This window comes from Erpetoichthys calabaricus, chromosome 10 (genome assembly GCF_900747795.2).
Source record: "Erpetoichthys calabaricus chromosome 10, fErpCal1.3, whole genome shotgun sequence".
Classification (NCBI taxonomy): Eukaryota; Metazoa; Chordata; class Cladistia; order Polypteriformes; family Polypteridae; genus Erpetoichthys; species Erpetoichthys calabaricus.
Genome location: NC_041403.2, coordinates 57,308,518 through 57,327,867, shown reverse-complemented (window position 1 = coordinate 57,327,867; position 19,350 = coordinate 57,308,518). Strand labels below are relative to the sequence as shown.

Here is a 19,350-nt window from a genome sequence, read left to right as displayed (position 1 = left end):
TGCATTATGGAATATGTGAGGAAAAAAGAATACTTGGACAAAAATTCAATCAGACTCAGGGAGAATGTGCAAACTCGCACAGAAAGCGCCTGTGCCAGGATTTGGACCCAGAACTAAACTTGTGTGCCATCACCTCATTCCTCTGGGCATGTGCAGATACACGCTGTAAGTGTGGAGAGAAGAGGAAGATCAGGAATCCTGGCCAGGATGGAGGATTTCTTGCCTGGGTAGGATGCCATAGTGGCCTGAGTTGAGACTTGACCCAGCCGGAACACCTTCTATTCTTGATCCCGGCATGGAGAGATGGGTGATACTGTAAGTGGACTTGGCAAACAGGAGTGCTGGGAGCAGTTTATTCTCCCACATGGCCAGTGGCAGTGTTCCTCTAAGCCTAACCCACTTGAGACACCTGCAGTGTGGCATGGGACTTGGAGTCCAGAAGTATAACCCTGTTTGGAGTCTTTGGGTGTCTCAAGGGGTGGTGGTGTCAGGGGAGGACTACCCCGGTTTCTGTCTGACCTGGAAGTGCTCTGGATGACCAATCCCGGTATACCAGAAGCAATCCTGAGTCCAGTTTAAAAGAAGCCTGCAGCCTCACCTCGCAGAGTCAGAGTCGCAAGGCAGCAGGCAACACTCAACTGGAGGCGGAAGGAGGAAGAACATCTGCTTTTTTGAAGTATTTTGGCTGCTGATTATTTGAAAAGTGTTGGTAGCAAATAAAAACCTTTTATTTGAACCCAGAATTGTGTTGGATAATATTGTGTCAGTGGTTTTGAGGCTGGGTGGCACCACCTTAGGGTTACAGTGCCCAGTGAAGCTTAAAGCCTTAGCTCTCAAAAGTATTTCAGTTTGCCAGTGGACATTTGATTAATGAAATAAGGCTTATATGTTTATACCTAACTAGGGGGTTCCCCCTCTTTGCTTCACTCGCCAATCCCCCTAACCTGCGCTATGCATCAGCCACTTCGCGTCTCTGCCGCTCACATTGTGAAGAGGAGTACTGAACACATCCCAAGGGGACGCGGTCGCTCCTCTGAAACCCCTTCTTAAACGGTGATACAAGGGGAAACAAATACAGTTTTTTTTTACCTTCTCTTTGCTCGATTAGCTGCTGGCTTGCTGTGTGATCTGCGGCTCTTCAAATATTTAAAAGCCTGTACAGCAGCTTTTCTACTCTTTGTCTTTTATTTCCAGCCCCGGGCATGGTTAAATCTTTTGGCACAAAGTCTCGTCTCGCGCGATGTGAGTTCTTGATATTTTTTAGTTTATAATTTAAAAACAGAATAAGAATTTGAAAATCTAACAACATTTCATTAAAGTTTGATAAATTCTGAAAAGAATGGTACCTAACATATATATGTAGGTTTTAAAATGCACCCGATTTAAAGCGTGACAAAAAATAAAAACGTCACATAAAATCGTTGCACTTTCAGGCTTAGGATTTTATATATATATATATAGAGAGTAGATTTGACAGAACTTTACTGTGCATTACAATCTCTCATTTACAGTCACTTTTTAAACATACACAACTTTAAGGAAAGATGTGGGAAGAACATGCAACTACAGGATGAAAAAAGTAGGCTTGTCCTAAAATAGAAAATTTTTAGATAACAAGAACGAGACAAGAAAGGTCAAAGAAACAAAACAAGACTACTGATCAAAAATACATAGCTAGATGTAGTCAGAACTCATAATCAGAGGTGCAAAGTGGATAATCAAAAAGCCAAAAACTCAAAGTTCAAAACAAGCACAAGTAGAGAGTTCTCTCTTTTTTTTTTTAATGCCAATATTAGGATGCAAGCAATCATGCCATAAATCTTTTACAGGCAAGAGCTGTTGCTGTAATACATGTCACAATTTAAATTTAAAAATGGCATCAAGACAAAACAAAAAAATATCCAAACAAGTAGAAAATCACGACAGAACATAGACCCCTGGCGCTATGAGACAGCAGTGCTAAACCCTGCTACACCTCCCCACTCTTGCTGGATCCTTTGCATATCAAAAAAGACTACAAGGCATTAGCCTTTTTCTAGCTGTTTTAGTTCCTTCTTGTCTGTTTGAGTGTTTTGTCTCCGTTCTAACTCTCAGGTTTTTTTTTTTTTTCTAGGAACCACTTGGCTAGCCAAGCAATTTTTCATATTTTGAAATAGCTTACTTTTATAAACAAGACAACACTTTTGAAATTGCTAACATAGGTATTATTGCTCTGTACTGAATGCTCTGTATTGGGACATTTTTAGTAATTAAGCATGCTGAGCTGACAGTGGTAAGTAAAAGAGAGAAAGCAAGAAACCTTAGTTGTGCTGTATATGAGACAGTAATAGTGTTTCAGAAATTAATATAATGTTCAGAATGGTAAATATTTAAAAATGTTAAAGCTTTTCAGAGCTCATTCTCAGTGTGCATATTACTTCTGATTTATACAGCATGTGGTGTTAAATTCCGCTTGTGGCAGGCAGCCGGGGTTCATGCCCAGCTGGGACTCCCCTGCACTGTATCTTCAGGGGGGGCAGCCCTGGACGGTGCAATACCTCCCCCTGGACGCTAGATGGCCGCCCCCCTGGGTTGGAGAGGTGACTCGGGTTCCCGCAGGGCTCTACGGGAGTTGGAGTTGGGTGCAGCCCTGTTGGGTCCCGCAGGCACCGCCAGGGGGTGCTGCAGCTTGGGAGTCCTGAGCCCCTGTGGGCAATGTATTCACCGTACCCGGAAGTGCTCCAGGTGCTTGATTGCCGTGTTCTGGCTGCACTTCCGGGTGAACTATAAACTATAAACTATAAAAGGGGCCAGCAACCACCACTCCAGGAGCCAGAATCGGGAGGAGTGGTGGAGAAGAGAAAGAGTGTTTTGTTTGGTGTTGGTGCTGTGATTGGGACTGTGTATCGCCTGTGGGGTTCACGGGGAAGACGTGCCCCACAGGTGAAGAAAAATAAATAGTTGTTTTATTTTACCCGTGCCTCTGTGTCAATCTGTGTCGGGTTGGGCGCTATATAGCGCCTTATTCACACACTAAACAAGCAGGCAGCTCTTTTTTTTTTTTTTTGAAAATCTATGGGCAGCATAGGTGATCCCTACTAGTGCACCAAATTCATGAATACTACTGCTACAATCCATTATTTCAATGACAAGCAGGGCTTGTTAATCTTTTTTATTATGTTTTCGTGTCTTATTAAAAGGATTTGTAAATGTTCATCATTCTGTGTTAAAACATGCACTGTCTGCTTCTGGGGGACCAGAGTCAATCCCAGCAGCATTGAGGTCAGGCATGAGCCAATTCTGAACAGGATGCCAGCCCATCACATACACTTCCATACACTCTCATGCCACCGAATGTCATTGGGATGCAGGAAGAAAAAGCAGTGAGGTAGGATCAATAAGCACTTTTGTGATCTGAAAAAATGAAAATGCCAATGCAGTCAAGGAAAGCCATATTCACATTTTTACTTGGGAAACTGAGAGCCAGGTGGCACTGACACATTATTTGTTTAGACTTGGGGTCTGTTACCATTCCTTCCTTCTATTGACACATTCTATACATTGGCTTGAGATTTCCCCCTTTCACTATGGGGGCTTCTTTAGACCAAATTATAAGGGGGCTCCTCTGTATAGGACTGCTTATTTTTTACTTGCGGTTTCCATCCTGAATTAGAGATAGTGCAGACAATAATAAGAAAAGGGATTATATAAATGCACCCACACACCTACAGTGTATATTGTGAAAGAATGAGTCTCAACACACTGGAAAGGTTTGGGGCAGCCACCCGTATATTGTCCGTGGCTGCAAAAGGATTTTTAAGTAAGCACTGATGTGCATAGATTGAGCTCCAGGCTGAACTGAACTGGTGGTGGAGAAGATGGTGGTTTTAAAGGGTGAAGCTGGAAGTGATGTCATCTGAGGTCGGAAACCGGAAGTTGGTGTCTTTCTTGGCACCATAACTGGAAGTGACATCTTTCTTGGCGCCGGAACTGGAAGTGACGTTGTTGTTAAATCAGGCAGGTTTTCCCATATTTGGCCTGCAGAGATAACAGAATGAGGTTTAGCGCACCCCGCCACCCCCTGGCCTGGCGGGTAATTACACCCACTTGGTCCATTCAGCTCCCTCCTAGTCGCACGTGTATGACAATATCTATATATATATATATATATATATATATATATATATATATATATATATATATATATATACATATATACATATATACATATATATATATATATATATATAATACATATATTATATATATATATATATATATATATATATATATATACATATACAATACATTACAATACAATTAATTTTTGTAGAGCCCACAATCACACAAGAAGTGCTGCAATGGGCTTTAACAGGCCCTGCCTCTTGACAGCCCCCCAGCATTGACTCTCTAAGAAGACAAGGAAAAAACTCCCAAAAAAAAAACCTTTTAAGGAAAAAAATGGAAGAAACCTTGGGAAAGGCAGTTCAAAGAGAGACCCCTTTCCAGGTAGGTTGGGCGTGCATTGGGTGTCAAAAAAAAGGTGGTCAATACAATACAATACACAGAACAGAACAAATCCTCAATACAGTATAAAAATAAAAACATTACAAGTATGGAGCAGAATTTAACAGTAGATGATATCCCATAATATGATTTGGATTTGTTTAGAGTCCTAGAGACCTCAGCGATCAAGCTGCCTCCCCCATTTGGCCATTCCACAGCTGAAACAGAGCTGGGCCAGCCTATCCGATGAACGGACTCCTCTACCCCACGATTCCTGCGATTCTCCATCAGAGAACACTTTACCTTAGGCAGTCAAAACAACTTGGCAGGTGGGCCGTGGCACCAAGTGTAACATTATATATATATCTGTCAATATATCAATATATCTGTCTATATTTTTGTAAAAATACAGGGTTGGTCAAAATTATGTTAACACTAATGGTACTGCTATGTATATACTTATATACAATTTTTGTGGATAATTTATATGCCACATATGGTACATGTGTTGAACATGATGGTGAACAGTTTCAGACATTCCCGTAAATCATCTTGTGCATATGAAGTATGTTTTGTGAATAAATAGTTCTCGCCATTCAAATGTTAACATAATTTTGACTCACCCTGTATATACAGGTATACGTACTGGCCGTTTTCTCACATATTTTATTGTAGCTTGGTGTGTTATTGTCTATTTACCCTTTTTCTTGTCAAGTTCGTTATTGGATTGGTCTTCTCCTGCACCCTAAATAATAACACACACATACATAGATACACACACACTCAGACCCTAACCACAACAGTGCCCTACAAATAACACACACACACAGTTGGCTAACTTTTAGCACTTAAAACCACACAAGTGCTATAAGAGTAACACAACTTGTCACTCTCTCAGCACATCAAGAGACTTATTTATTATTGGCATGAACAGCATACGATGTTTTAAATAGACCTCAAACCTAAATATTACCTTTGATTTCCAAGAAAATATTAAAACATACAAAGACTCAGCATCCTTGACTATAGGCCATTTATCAGCCAAGAATACCTTCTTCTCGTACTGTTCCTACTATTGAGTGGAGCTCTCACTCTCAATCTTAAAAACCCAGCAGCACCGAGCTAATGGCAAAATCTCCAGCTGCGCCAGGTGCTCAAAGAAATCTACCTTATTACTTCAATCACTCTAGACATTAAGACAAAGCATAGAAAGATGAAAACAAGTTACTATTTATTAAAGAACAATAATAAGTAATAGAAAATAAAATCGATAGTAAAGTCTGGATAAAATAGTCTTAAAAAGCTTACTGAAAGGAATCAGTGATGTCAAGGATGAAAGTCCCAGGGCGGCGCTTGATTTAGCAATCAATATTCATGAAAATGAATATATTCGGATGAAAACTGGTCACACGTGTCTTTGCTTTATTCTCTGACGTCGCTCTTCTGTCGTTGCTGTTTCTCTTCTTCTTCTGACATTGCTTTCAAAATGAGGCATATTTATTATAAAGTTGCATGCCGTGGTTTCACAACACATGAATGTTCCATGCACGTGATTGGCTGGCTGTCTGTATGATGGATGAATTTTCCCAGATAAAAAAGTTCTTTGATATTGCCTCATGTCCTCCTTTACCAGGCTGTAAACCAAATTGTTGTCCCAGATGTCCATCCATAAAGTAATCAATAGCCTGAGGTGTCAGCTCAATCTTCCTTTCCCAGGCTGTAATACCAAATTAGCACTAAGCTGTGAACAACTGTTATAAAAGTGAGGTGTAAGGGAAGAGGATATGCTTTTTTATTATAATGCCTCCTACATCTGAATTCATCTTGTTGGGATTGAGCAAAATATAGTACAGAATAAGATGTAGATTTTATACACCATAACACTTGGTTACAACTAAGTTACCCTTCCTGATCTGAAATGGGTCTGCAGAGGTGTCTGTTCTGGATATGTGGTTAACTCTATAGTGTCCCATAACAGGAGAGGAGGTGAGACCCAGTCTCTTTTTATTTTTGGTTAAGTTTACCTAAAATTCATTCCCGAGTAGTTCTCTTCATTGCCTACAGGCTCCAAGTGCTTACAACTAGAATATAAATAAAATACTACGACTAGAATGCAATATTTTTTTTAGGTAGGGAATACAGCCACTCTGATTTCCATCACATCTATACATTTATGGGGATAAAATGTCACAAGAATCAGAACGCAAGAACTTATCTAGGCAGCTCTTATAAATTAGGTCTTAAAAGGGAAGTGTGAAAAGTGGTGCAGTATCTTCCAGCCTGGGACAAAGTGCTGTGCCCATCAAGCCTGTTCCGTCTCTTAGTCTTACTCTCTTCTTTATGAAGTGACTCACACTTTCCTTACTTGTGTTAGGTCATCTGCCTGCCATGACCTTGGAAGTATTACTTGTCTCCACCCACACTGCCCCTCTTTCATTTTTTAATGTGTGCTGATGTTTTTGCTTTTTGTCCTTCTAGAATGCCCAGTACACCTGCAGGGCTTACTGCACTTTAGTGGTTACCGTGTTCTTACATCGGCATGTTTGATTGCTCTACCCCCTGCCAATGTGAGTCTCTGTCTTTCTACTCGGGATGTTTCACTTGGGACTGCTTTCTGTCTTTGCCACCTTGGTGGTGTCATTGCCCCTGGCAAGTTCTTGCTAACTGGGAACCCTTTCACATCACCCTTTTTAGCAGTCAGGCACTGATACATTGTTACTTTCTGCATGTCAAAACACAAGCTGAAGAAAATTTATATACATTTTGAACTCCTGAAATAATTGCTGAGAAAAACTGTGCTGACTTTCAGTTTACAAGGACTACTACGGCCATGGGACTGAGTGCGGTATGTTTATAATGTATGTAAGATGGGCTTTAATGTTGAATGTGTGCGTCTGTTGGGAGATGGGAGCAGATTAAGCTTATTATAGTATTTCGTTTTATATAAGTACTATTTTAAAACATGGTATGAGGTACGGACTCAAACTTCAGGAAGCATTAAAAGAGCCTATATGGTTAATAATGGTAAACATTACCTTTAACTGAAAAAAAAAAATTTTTTTCAGAAATAATAAAATAATACTGGCTATTTAAGGAACAATATGTAGTATATGCTACAAAATCTTTGCAGCTTTGAGATTTTTAAAACAGTTCAATGAGTGGAAAGTGTACCATGCATCCAATTGCTTGACCACGAGGAAACAGTAAAGCATTCTGCATGTAGTAGCTGAGATGATCCTACGTCTGTTGCAGTTAGTTGTTAAATGTTTATTTGCATTATTCAATTGCATCACTAGGTTTTTATCTTTATTTGTTTCTGCTTTAACTTATCGATTCATTTTCTCAGGACTTGTAGTACACTATTTTTCTGTTCAAGGTGGCTGCGTATCAGTGCCTATATAGTAGCAATTTATAATACCTGAGGCAGACTTCCCTCTAAACAGGACATCAGCTTGCTACAGCATGCTTGTGCAGCCTCTTCAGAGAAACTGTGTATGATCCAGTAATTAAGTGGATTCTGTGAGAGGAAATCAATTGGTACAGACGAAAAAAATTCACACGCTCAAAAAAATATTTTTATTGCATTATTTCTCAAAACTATTGCATTAAAAAATTGCTTTATTTGCAGTTGTTGTTGTGTTATTATGCAACAGTACTGCGTTGCTGTGCAGAAGTATTGCTATTTTGTAATAATTAGTGAGTTATTTCAAAAAGATATTGCCTGCTGCAGTCGGTATTATTGCACATGGGTGTGCTTCAGCCATGTAGTTACAGCTAGTGAAGGTGAGATTAGGCACATGGGTAGCATCCAGTCAAATGACAAGAACTGAACAAAAGTTAAAGATACAGACACTGCTCACTTAACAACCTTCCTGTTTCGGTATTGAATGCTGTATAAGAATTTTGGTCGTACAAATGGCGGCACGTAGCCATAGCATGAAGAATCTCATCTAACATTACCCATTTAAAGTCTTAGTCTTGTTCCTGCAGCTGTTCAATATTCGCAGAGACACAAGTTTGAAATTTAAGCGTCCGCACATTCTGAACCCAGCGCGCTGCGTTTTTTTTTTCTTCTGCCCTGTCAGTGTACCGCCAACACTGCATGCCCATCATGTGATCCGCCCACTGAATTGGCTGTACTTTTCTATTACAAGAGGTGCAGAGGTCCTCCTACAGCTACAATGAGGCTGTGATTATGAAAAGGAGAAAAAGGGGGAGAAGAAAATCTCCATAGGAGGAGCCTGCAGTAGAAATATCTTTATTGTGCACAGGGGTCTCCTGATGAGCCGCGCAACTTCTTCTTCTGCTGCTGCCACTGTTGCGCCCTTGTCCTTTCTGTTCACTCAAAAATAATGCACCCAAAATGGAAGGGCATGTAGCATGGGCTTTACTAGCGGCTCCTTGCTTATTGACTAGTTCGCTGAAGGACCTATTAGGAGCTGGAACATGATTGAGCAGCATCAGGCACAAGGCAAGGAACGAAGCACAGATGGGATGTGCAAACCTATACACACAGATCACAGCCAGTACTGAACTGCCCATTAATGTAACATGCACCCATATCAAAAAATAAATTGGCAAACAAAAATATTTCAATTGAATTAATATCATTAAAATTTTAAGATTCACCATACAATTATCAAAATAATTCTTGGATAGATACCAGTCATTATCATCATTTCATCTTTGTCATATTAGCACTTTGGTGACCTATTGGTACAATATGTAGTGCTGCTTCCTCGTAGCTCCAGAGTCCTGAGTTCAAGTCCTGGCACAGACACTGTCTATACAGGGTTTCTGGGTTTGTTATTTTGGTGTATTGTGCTATTTTCTCAGGTACTTGGGTTTTCTTCTAAATCCTAAATGCTTTCTGTATGGTCACACTACATTTTCCAATTTTAAGTGATGTAGCTGATTGCATGCTTATGCTCTTTAGTAGACTGGCATCCCATCCAGGGTTTATTATTGCCTGGTATGACTAACACTGCCAGCATAGACTCCAGTTGTCCTAAATTGTAATGGAAAAAAATCAAAGTTTTTAAAATGGATTGATGCTTAAACCAAGTGTTCAAAACAATTAGACTGTATGCCTTTTGAAAAAATATAATCCCACACAGTTTTTTATATATTTGGCTTGTCCTTATAGCAAAGCTGAAAAATGTAATGAACTAAATCTTTTTACAAATCTCTAAAGACCAAGTGATGTATTATTGAGTTTGGTTTTGGTACATACTGGAGTTAATTGAATTGTCACCCTAGTGTTTGTGAGCCGTGACTCAAAATGTAAGAGAGACAACAGAATAAAGTGTGTACTGTCTGTTGTTACCCCAATAATATCAGCTTTTAATTTTTTTTATTATTGACTTGTTTAATTTATGTGTCGGGTATTCACTGTAAAAGGCAGTGATAATACACTTAATGAGTATGGTAGAATAGCTTTGGGTATATTTTTTCAATGTTTTCTTTGTTATGCACCTTGAGTATTATTATTAAATATACATATATACAGTATAAATATTCCATAGGCACCACCAGGGGTTTCAGAGAGAACTTGCTACCCCTACTTGGTTGGGGTTCAGCCTCACCTGGAACTGCTCTTAGGACAGGATTTTGGGACACCGGATGTACTTTCGGGTTTTGTATAAAGGGAGCTGCCCCGCTTCAGTCTGAGAGCCACATTTGGAAGGAGGTGGACAAAACTTGCTGGATGAGTAGAGGAGAGAAGGCAGAGAGATGGTTGTGTGGTGTGGGAAACTCTTTTCATATGGATTAAAAAGGCTTTGTTTGTGGTAACTTGTGTCCAAGCCTCGTTGTGTTGAGCGTTTGGGGAGCTGGAGCACACCCGGTGGGCATTATATATATACAGTATATATATATATATATATATATATATATATATATATATATATATTCATAGCATTCATACTCTGAATCACAATCTGATTGTATGGGTGGTTACCTACCAGGTAACGCTTGTGGTTGGTCAGCAAGTTGGCTAACATCCACCACGGTGCCCTCTTTCAGTTGCAAGAAGCAGATCATAGAGTGGTTGAAATAGTTTTACTGTCAAATAATGCAAAGAGTACGCAACACGTGTTTCGCCCTAATTCTGGGCTCATCAGGCGTACACACTCACTGCACCAAAACTATTTCACATGTGTACGCCTGATGAACCCAGTCGTGTACACTTTGCATTATTTGACAGTAAAACTATTTTCAACCATGTATATATATATATATATATATATATATATATATATATATACAGTAATCCCTCCTCCATTGCGGGGGTTGCGTTCCAGAGCGAGCCGAGAAATAAGAAAATCTGCGAAGTAGAAACCATATGTTTATATGGTTATTTTTATATTGTCATGCTTGGGTCACAGATTTGCGCAGAAACACAGGAGGTTGTAGAGAGACAGGAACGTTATTCAAACACTGCAAACAAACATTTGTCTCTTTTTCAAAAGTTTAAACTGTGCTCCATGACAAGACAGATATGACAGTTCTGTCTCACAATTAAAAGAATGCAAACATACCTTCCTTTTCAAAGGAGTGCGCGTCAGGAGCACTGAATGTCAGAAAGTGAGAGAAAACCAAACAAATCAATAGGGCTGTTTGGCTTTTAAGTATGCGAAGCACCGCCGGTACAAAGCTGTTGAAGGCGGCAGCTCACACCCCCTCCGTCAGGAGCAGACAAAGAGAGAGAGAGAGACAGAGGAAAACAAACAGTCAAAAATCAATACGTGCCCTTTGAGCTTTTAAGTTAGCGAAGCACCGTGCAGCATGTCGCTTCACGAAGCAGCTGCACACAGAAGGTAGCAACTCTTTCAGCATTTTTAGACGAACGTCCGTATCGTCTAGGTGTGCGAACAGCCCCCCTGCTCACACCCCCTACGTCAGGATCAGAGAAAGTCAGCGCAAGAGAGAGAGAGAGAGAGAGAGAGAAACAAAAGTAAGTTGGGTAGCTTCTCAGCCATCTGCCAATAGCGTCCCTTGTATGAAATCAACTGGGCAAAGTAACTGAGGAAGCATGTACCAGAAATTAAAAGACCCATTGTCCTCAGAAATCCGCGAACCAGCAAAAAATCCGCGATATATATTTAAATATGCTTACATATAAAATCCGCGATAGAGTGAAGCCACGAAAGGCGAAGCGCGATATAGCGAGGGATCACTGTATACTAGGGTGCTTTGCCCTATGCTCGCTTCGCTTGCCATCCCCTAGGTCTGTGCTATGCATTAGCCTCTTTTCTGCCGCTGTGGATGTACAATTTTAACAGATTGTTATTTTCATGGGAATTGTTACAAATGCCTAATAGAACTAACTATTTTACATTACAGTGAGTAATTAATCATATTAAAAATAGTAAAACATAATACAGGTAAAATTCCATTACAACTAACTGCCAGGGACCTAAAAAATATTTTGTTGTAATGAAAATTTCATAGTAATGAGATTCTGTATTTGTCACTATAGTGCTTTTTTTAACTTGCCTCCAGGCGTTTGCAATCATTTCAATTGCTTCTTTCGCGTTAATTTTAATCTCCTCCTGTCTACAAGTTATGCTGACGAGAATTTTTCTCAGCATTTCCTTGCGATAATACACTTTCACATAATGCACCCCAAAACACGAGGCAGAGTCTCAGTACTTTAGCAAAACCAGCTTTATTCAGCTTGAAACAGGAACAGCACGGTTATTTATTGTAGCATGATCTGCTACTCTCCTATACACGGACACAGCAGTCAGGCAGGGTTGTGGCCAGGTTAGTGGCCAAGTAATACTGTTCCCTTCATTTACAATGTTCCTTGCACCACCCATCGAGATCTTTTCTGTTTGTTTCAGTGAAGAGCCGCAGCACAGCTGGCAACGTCTTTTTTTTTTTTTTTGCCGCAATCGAGAGCTGCAAAAATGTAAAGTTTTTTTCTAATATGAACTGTTATTGTTTTTTCGTGTTTGCCGTTTCTATAGGATGGTGACAATAAGTTAAATTCCAATGGATGTTGTTCAAATGTTGATGAGCAATAAGCAACATGTATCACTGAAAACCACAGAAAACAAAAACAGCAAACAACAGTACGAGGAAAGTTCGAAGAAAGAGAAAAAAATACAATGTTTCTGTTTGGGGATCGTTGTGCACAACTGAGCTGTGACCACAGAACTAAATGCTCTGTGGATGATTCATTCAAGCATTTCAAGGTCTTTTGGGCACTTCGTTGTAATGAAAGTATCTGCCGAATGTATTTCATGGTAAAGAGATTTCTATAAACTCGTGTCATATGGGGAAACAGTCGGGACCATAAAAATACTAAATTGTAATGAAAATTTTGTTGTAAAGATATTCGTTGTAATGGAGTTTTACCTGTAACTTAAAAGTAAATTATGTTTTATGTTGCATTAAAGTTATTCGTTGCGTAATATGATTTCATTCTGTTTGGCTTTGATATTAATATGCAAATACTTTTTAAACTTACACTTTTACTGTAAAACTTCAATAAAAACAATTTTTGGAATTAAATTTTTGTCAATATGGCATTGAATTTTAATTCTGTGTTTGGACTTTCATCGTGACAATGCAACATATAACTGCCCGTGATTAAATTTCATTTCTTTCTCTCTAATAAATAAAATTACTTTTTTGAATGTTTGTCTGTGAGATTTTTTAATTGTCTTTGCAAAAGCTATTCTAACGGGAAATTTAATATTCTAATACCAATGGCATATTAAGATCTCCTTTGTTGTGTAATGTTATCTGCGGAGGACGTACTGTATTCGCTTTCTTGGATACATCCTTCTTTCTACAGTAATTTGTGCGTTGGAAGACAGTTGTAAATATTCTTCGGGATATTGTAAGTTGATGTTTTCATCTTCCGCACAATCACCACCAACTGTTTCAGCAGAGTCTATTGATAGGCATTTAACCAATTTGCTGTGTAACCGATTGTCAAATTTGGCATTAATTCATTTGACTTCACTATTTCTCGGTGCTAGGATTGCCCGTGTATTCATTTCTTCTGTTGATAACCCTTCGTGATGAAATTCTTCAATAAGATTTGGACATAATAAGTCTTCTTTAATTGGGAACTTAAAGTGAGGAAAACGCTAAAATTATTATGAGCTGAGAGAACAGGAGTATGAGGAAAATGTTAAAATTTATAAGAGCTGAGAGAGCAGGAACTGTGTCTGTCAAAAGCATTCACATGTATGAGAGGTGAGAGGACTGTGTGCGTGGTTGAATATGGTTGAAAGGAGGGTGTGACTTGAAAAAATGTCATTGCCAAAGTCTCGTCTCGCGAGACTTGAAAAAATCTCTTGAAAAAAGTCTTGTCTCGTCTCAGGATTTTTTAATATTATATTGACCTAGAGAGGATGTACCTTGTAGTTTATGTTGTATGTTGTTTTGCCTGTTTTCAAAGGTGACTTGTATTTTGGCAACAAAAGGGTTGTTCATTCCAGTTGTATACCAGACCTTGGTGAAGAGTATATTCCTATAAAAGGCAATGCATTTATACAATTTTGATTATATTGCATCAGACTGTTCTTTTATTGTGTAGAAAAGGCGCTATATATGCGCCTGACCCGGCACAGAAGGACACAGAGGCACGTATAAAACAAGGACTTTTTATGTTTCTTCTTCACCCGTGGGCACACGTCTTCCCCGTGACCCACAGGCAATACACAGTCCCAAAAGCACTCTTTTCCACACAACAACAACAACAGCAGCACTCTTTTCTCCTCTCCCACCACTCCTTCGCAAGCATAGTCCTCCTCCTCCCGACCCTGGCTCCCTGAGTGGTGGTGGCTGGCCCTTTTTATACCCCATCCGGAAGCGTTCCAGGTGCTTGATCACCTGGTCCTAACTGCATTTCCAGGTGGGGCTGAAGATTCGACCAGCCGGGCTGCAGACTCCATGCAGCTCCTCCTAGCGGCCATCTGAGCCCCCAACCAGGCTGTGGAGGACTCCATCTCCCATGGAGCCATGCGCCAGGTTGGGGAATCATTGTTCGCCAGGGAGGCTGTCACCAAGCGTCCTGGGGGAGGTATTGAAGTGTCCGTGGCTGCTCCCCCGGAACAGATGCAGCAGGGGCGTCCCTGCCAGGCATGGGACCCGGCTGTCCTTCACAATTGCTTCTGATTGTTCTTATATACAGGCAGTCCTGGGTTACGTACGAGATAGGGACTGTAGGTTTGTACTTAAGTTGAATTTATATGTAAGTCGGAACAGGTACATTACTTTAATAAATGTTATTGTTTACCGACTGTAACCAAATGCTCTGCCAATGAATGATGGAGTTTCACCTCTTTCTGACCTTATTATTTCTACTTTATTTTCAATGGTGATGGTTTTTCTCGTCTTTACAGTATCACCAGCACTTGCATCATATTTGTGTTTCAGAGACATTCTTGAAGGGTGAAGACAAAAGGTTAACATGAGCTCTTCTGTACAGCACTGTACACACTATCACAGCAGGTTAGGCACCAGTCGTCAACACGTCTGATGTATAGGATGGTCCAGATCTAATTATGCGGTTTTCATTATGCTATAACTTATTCAGTTTATTACATAGAAAATCACCTGAATAATCCCGGACCATCAAGAAATGTGCAAACTGACAACACGAAGAATCGTCTTCGTGCCGAACTGGAATTGTTCCCGCATAAATCAAAGTCATCCAGAAGATCTGGATCTTTAGAATTAGATCTGGACCACCCTGTACTGACGAGAGACAACTTCCTGCTATGTGCGTAACAGTACAAGCAGGCTTGCTATTGAGAATGAATGGGGGCAGCGAGGGGCGGTTCATCACCAGCTCACATCACAGTCACCTCCACTACAGTATACTGCCTGCAGTGTCCACCGCACCACCGCCACCATTCAACACGCAGCCATCTGAGGCACACTACAATTACCACTTCCCCGTTCACCCTCAATGGCCTCCGTTCAGCCACAACAGGGTCACCACTTGCAGCATTACCAGCCACCCACCTAGAATGAACAGGGCAGCCATGTGTGGTGGGCGGGCAGTGAAACCGCTTGCTGCCAGGAGCCGCCCGATGGAAATTACACTACGCGAGCAGTGAAATAGACCCCCTCCAGCCTCCGTCCAGCCACCGCTTGCAGCGGCCCCGGGCCGAAGATGACAGAGTGGCAGTTACTGAGGCACGTGCGTCGCAGCTGCGGCCCCGTTCGTATGTCTTAGGTCGGATTTCCGTAACCTGGGGACTACCTGTATATTGAAGATGTTTAAAACATTGCAGTTGTCAATTGGACTTGTCTCCAGACTCCCATTAATTGTTATGAGTGCTGCCCTGCATCGAGTTACTTTCCTCAGACACAATATGGTGGAGATTTTGAAATTGAATTTGAATTTTTGAAGGGGATGCCACAGAACTTGTGTCATGACGTTTAAAGCTACTGCTTCACATTTCTCACCCTTTAAATTAATACATTAGTGTAACACATAGGATACCACCATTTGCATTATATATAACCATATCAAGCACTACTTTGCATATACATTCACATCTGCGGACTTTAAAGGGGGATTATATACAACTGCTGAAAAATACAAAGAGAAATATTGCAGATTAGGTTAGATTAGATTAGGTAGAACTTTATTTGTCCCGTGGGGGAAATTTGGCTTTTTACAGAAGCTCTTTCAATAAATAAATAAATACATAAATATGTATACACACAGCAGAATGACTAAAAAAGGAAGAAAAAAATTAAAAGTATTAAAAGAAAACTTGTGACTTGGCGGTCCCAATCACAGAGAGGCCTTATGGGGTGTATTGCCGTTGGTATAAAGGAGCCTCAGTAAAGTTTCTTGACACCCTTTTGCTGAATAATTCTTTGGCTGACTAAGCAGCTCCAGTGACCTAATAATAATATTATTTATTATTTGACTTGTACCTTTATCCAAGGTGACTTACAACATTTACATATTGCTCATGGTCACACAGTATCAGTAGTAGGATTTGAACCCTCAACCTCAGGCTGGGTTTGAAGTCGTAGCACTTAACCACTACACCATACCACACTGCCTGCCAATAATATTAGCTATTAGCTTAAAAAAACAAATAAATATTGTATGCAGGAAAGCACTTAGTTAGTTACATAGTACTTCTGATACACCCAATTAACGGATGGCACTATAACTGACCCTCATTGTCTTATGAGATTTCCCAGACAAAGCCATGTAACACAGCTAGTTTAATATAAAAATGTTAGGAATCCAAGGTTATCTGATTTCTGCCCTCACTAGAAGGACATGTTATTAAATTGATCCATGATTCTAAATTAGCATAGTGTGTGCGAGTGTGTCTTAAAATATATTGTCGATCATTTACATAGTTGTTTTCTGACTTTTGTAGCCCTGACTAGAACAAATGAAAGTGTTAGAAAGTGGATTTTTGAATAAATATGGTTTAAATGTATGATTGTAATTTCCAAATCGCAAATACTCTTACATCTAAAACATTAAAGGTGAGCATGCAGAGTTTCTCTCTAATAAACTTGTATCCTGAGGAACTCTTATTAAAAAATAAACAAGGCAATAAAAAATGCTGTGTTTAGCAGAATAGTATGCCCTGGCCAATTTTTTTTTCTACTGAGGCCTCTAACTAAACTCCATTTCCAGCATATCCTGAAAGCAAAGGATTTGTGTTATTTATTCATTGTTTTAATGATGTCTAAAAATAAATAGGAGGCAGCGCCCTTTTCTTCAAGTCGCATCTTAGAAAATAACCCTTTGATTGCAGAAATTAGAATAGGTTGTTTCTGAGGTGGGCGAGTTGGCAGTGCAATGGTTAATACCACTACATCACAGCTCTGGGAGACCGGGGTAAAATCCCAGCATAGACACTGTTTGTGCAGAGCTTACACATTCAACCAATGTCGGTATCAGTCAGTTTTTCTCCCTACATTTCAAAATATTCAATAATCATGCCGCCCAATAGTAGAGTCCACTTGCGTGTTGATTAGCACATGTAAGTAAGAATTTCACTGTACTCTGTACACATGAAAATAATGACCCTATAAACCAATTATGTTGATCAGCAGTTCTGAATTGGTTTAGTCTGATGAGCACTTTCTTTAAAGGATCTGAATTCACCTACTGTTGGTTCTTCTTTTTTGCTTGATGCTGCCTGGAAAGCTTCCCTGAGCTGAATTAAGCAAGCTTGATGATACATACACATCGATTTGTTTGATTATACAATACAATACAATTCAGTTTATTTTTGTAGTGCCCAAAATCACACAAGAAGTGCTGCAATGGGCTTTAACAGGCCCTGCCTCTTGACAGCCCCCCAGCCTTGACCCTCTAAGAAGACAAGGAAAAACTCCCAAAAAAAAAAAAAACCTTGTAGGGAAAAATGGAAGAAACCTTGGGAAAGGCAGTTCAAAGAGAGACCCCTTTCCAGGTAGGTTGGGCGTGCAGTGGGTGTCAAAAAGAAGGGGATCAATACAATACAATACAATACACAGAATAAAACAAAACCTCAATACAGTATAAAAATTAAAATTTTAGAAGTACGGAACAGAATTTAAAAGTAGATGATATCACATAATAAGATTTGGATATATTTTGAGTCCTGGAGACCTCATCCATCAAGCAGCCTCCCCCATTTGGCCATTCCACGGCTGAAACAGTGCTGGGCCAGCCAATCCGATGAAAGGACCCCTCTTTCCCACAATTCCTACGATCCTCCATCAGGGGTGACTTTACCTTATGCAGGCAAAACAACTTGACAGGTGGGCCGTGACAGCAAATGCCACATTTGAGTACCGAGAAGAGAAACAGAATAGGTGAGGGTTAGTATCCAATTCTAACTATCATGTTACTTATGTTTTAGTGCTAATGACTAACAACAGAGATGCAGTCTGTACAGTTAATCAGCAGCTCTAGTCAAGATATGCTAAACTGAAGTAGTGAGTTTTCAGCCGGGAAATGCTATCTATAGAGACTAAAACTAGGTTGCTGTTATTGTAAAAAGTTACAGTTATGTATTAATTCTCCATATTTCTGCTCTTCCGTTTTTCTATAAGTAGTTTTACTTTATTTCATATTGCTAGCTAGTTCAAGGGAATGCTCTGTTGCTGAATAGTTAATTGCAGTGACCAACAAAAAATGGAGTATATAGTTGGTATCCAGAGCAAAATCACAAACAAAGCAAAAGATGGTAGAAATCACCAATACTACAAGAGTATTTAATGAACTGCAAGGGATTGGTTGCTCCACAGCAGATCATCTTCTTCCATATCTTTCTGTCCTCTGCATCTTATTCTGTTACACCCACCACCTGCATGTCCTCTCTCACCATATCCGTAAACCTTCGCTTAGGCCTTCCTGTTTTCCTCTTATCTGACAGCTCCATACCAGTCAGAGGAGTATCCCCAGCTGAAATATAAGAATCATGTATAGCATGCAGGTTTAGCTATTCCTTGAAAGAACATTAGAGTAGAAAAGATTAGTGATCCAAGTGTTTTTGATCATGGTATGGTTATTTGGTGATAGATGGGATGGTTCTAGAAATGGCTAATCTCCTGGAATTCTTTACACATTACTGTATATAGTAGCTTACACAGTATGGCATCAACTGAAGAATCCAGTGAGAAGCAGTTGTATCCAGAAAAGCACCAAATTAATGAGAGAGGTCACAATAGAATAGTCGGATTCATTTATGCTAACAGAAAGACCACACATATTCAAATAACATTGAGGTGGGGAAGGGAGTCTCTGATGGCACACTACAGCAGATCATGAATCTACTGTAGAAGACCATGCCGGTTTCCATTCATGTCAGCTAAGAACTGGAAGATGAGACTACAGTGGGCATGTAATCAACAAGACTGGATAAC

The 19,350-nt window shown here is 39.9% G+C and overlaps 1 protein-coding gene across 2 annotated transcripts in view; it reads left to right on the top strand.

Moving 5' to 3' along the window:
- The window catches only part of b4galt2 (UDP-Gal:betaGlcNAc beta 1,4- galactosyltransferase, polypeptide 2), a 623,387-nt gene that overhangs the window by 129,325 nt on the left and 474,712 nt on the right, over positions 1 to 19,350 (top strand). Inside the window, exon 1 of one of the 2 annotated variants that reach the window (XM_051933145.1) lies at positions 7,209 to 7,330. The exons of the other annotated variant lie outside the window; for it this stretch is intronic. The gene's annotated coding sequence lies outside the window, so the exon portion shown is untranslated. Of the gene's footprint in view, positions 1 to 7,208; positions 7,331 to 19,350 lie in introns of those variants that run through there. 2 annotated transcript variants of the gene reach the window in all.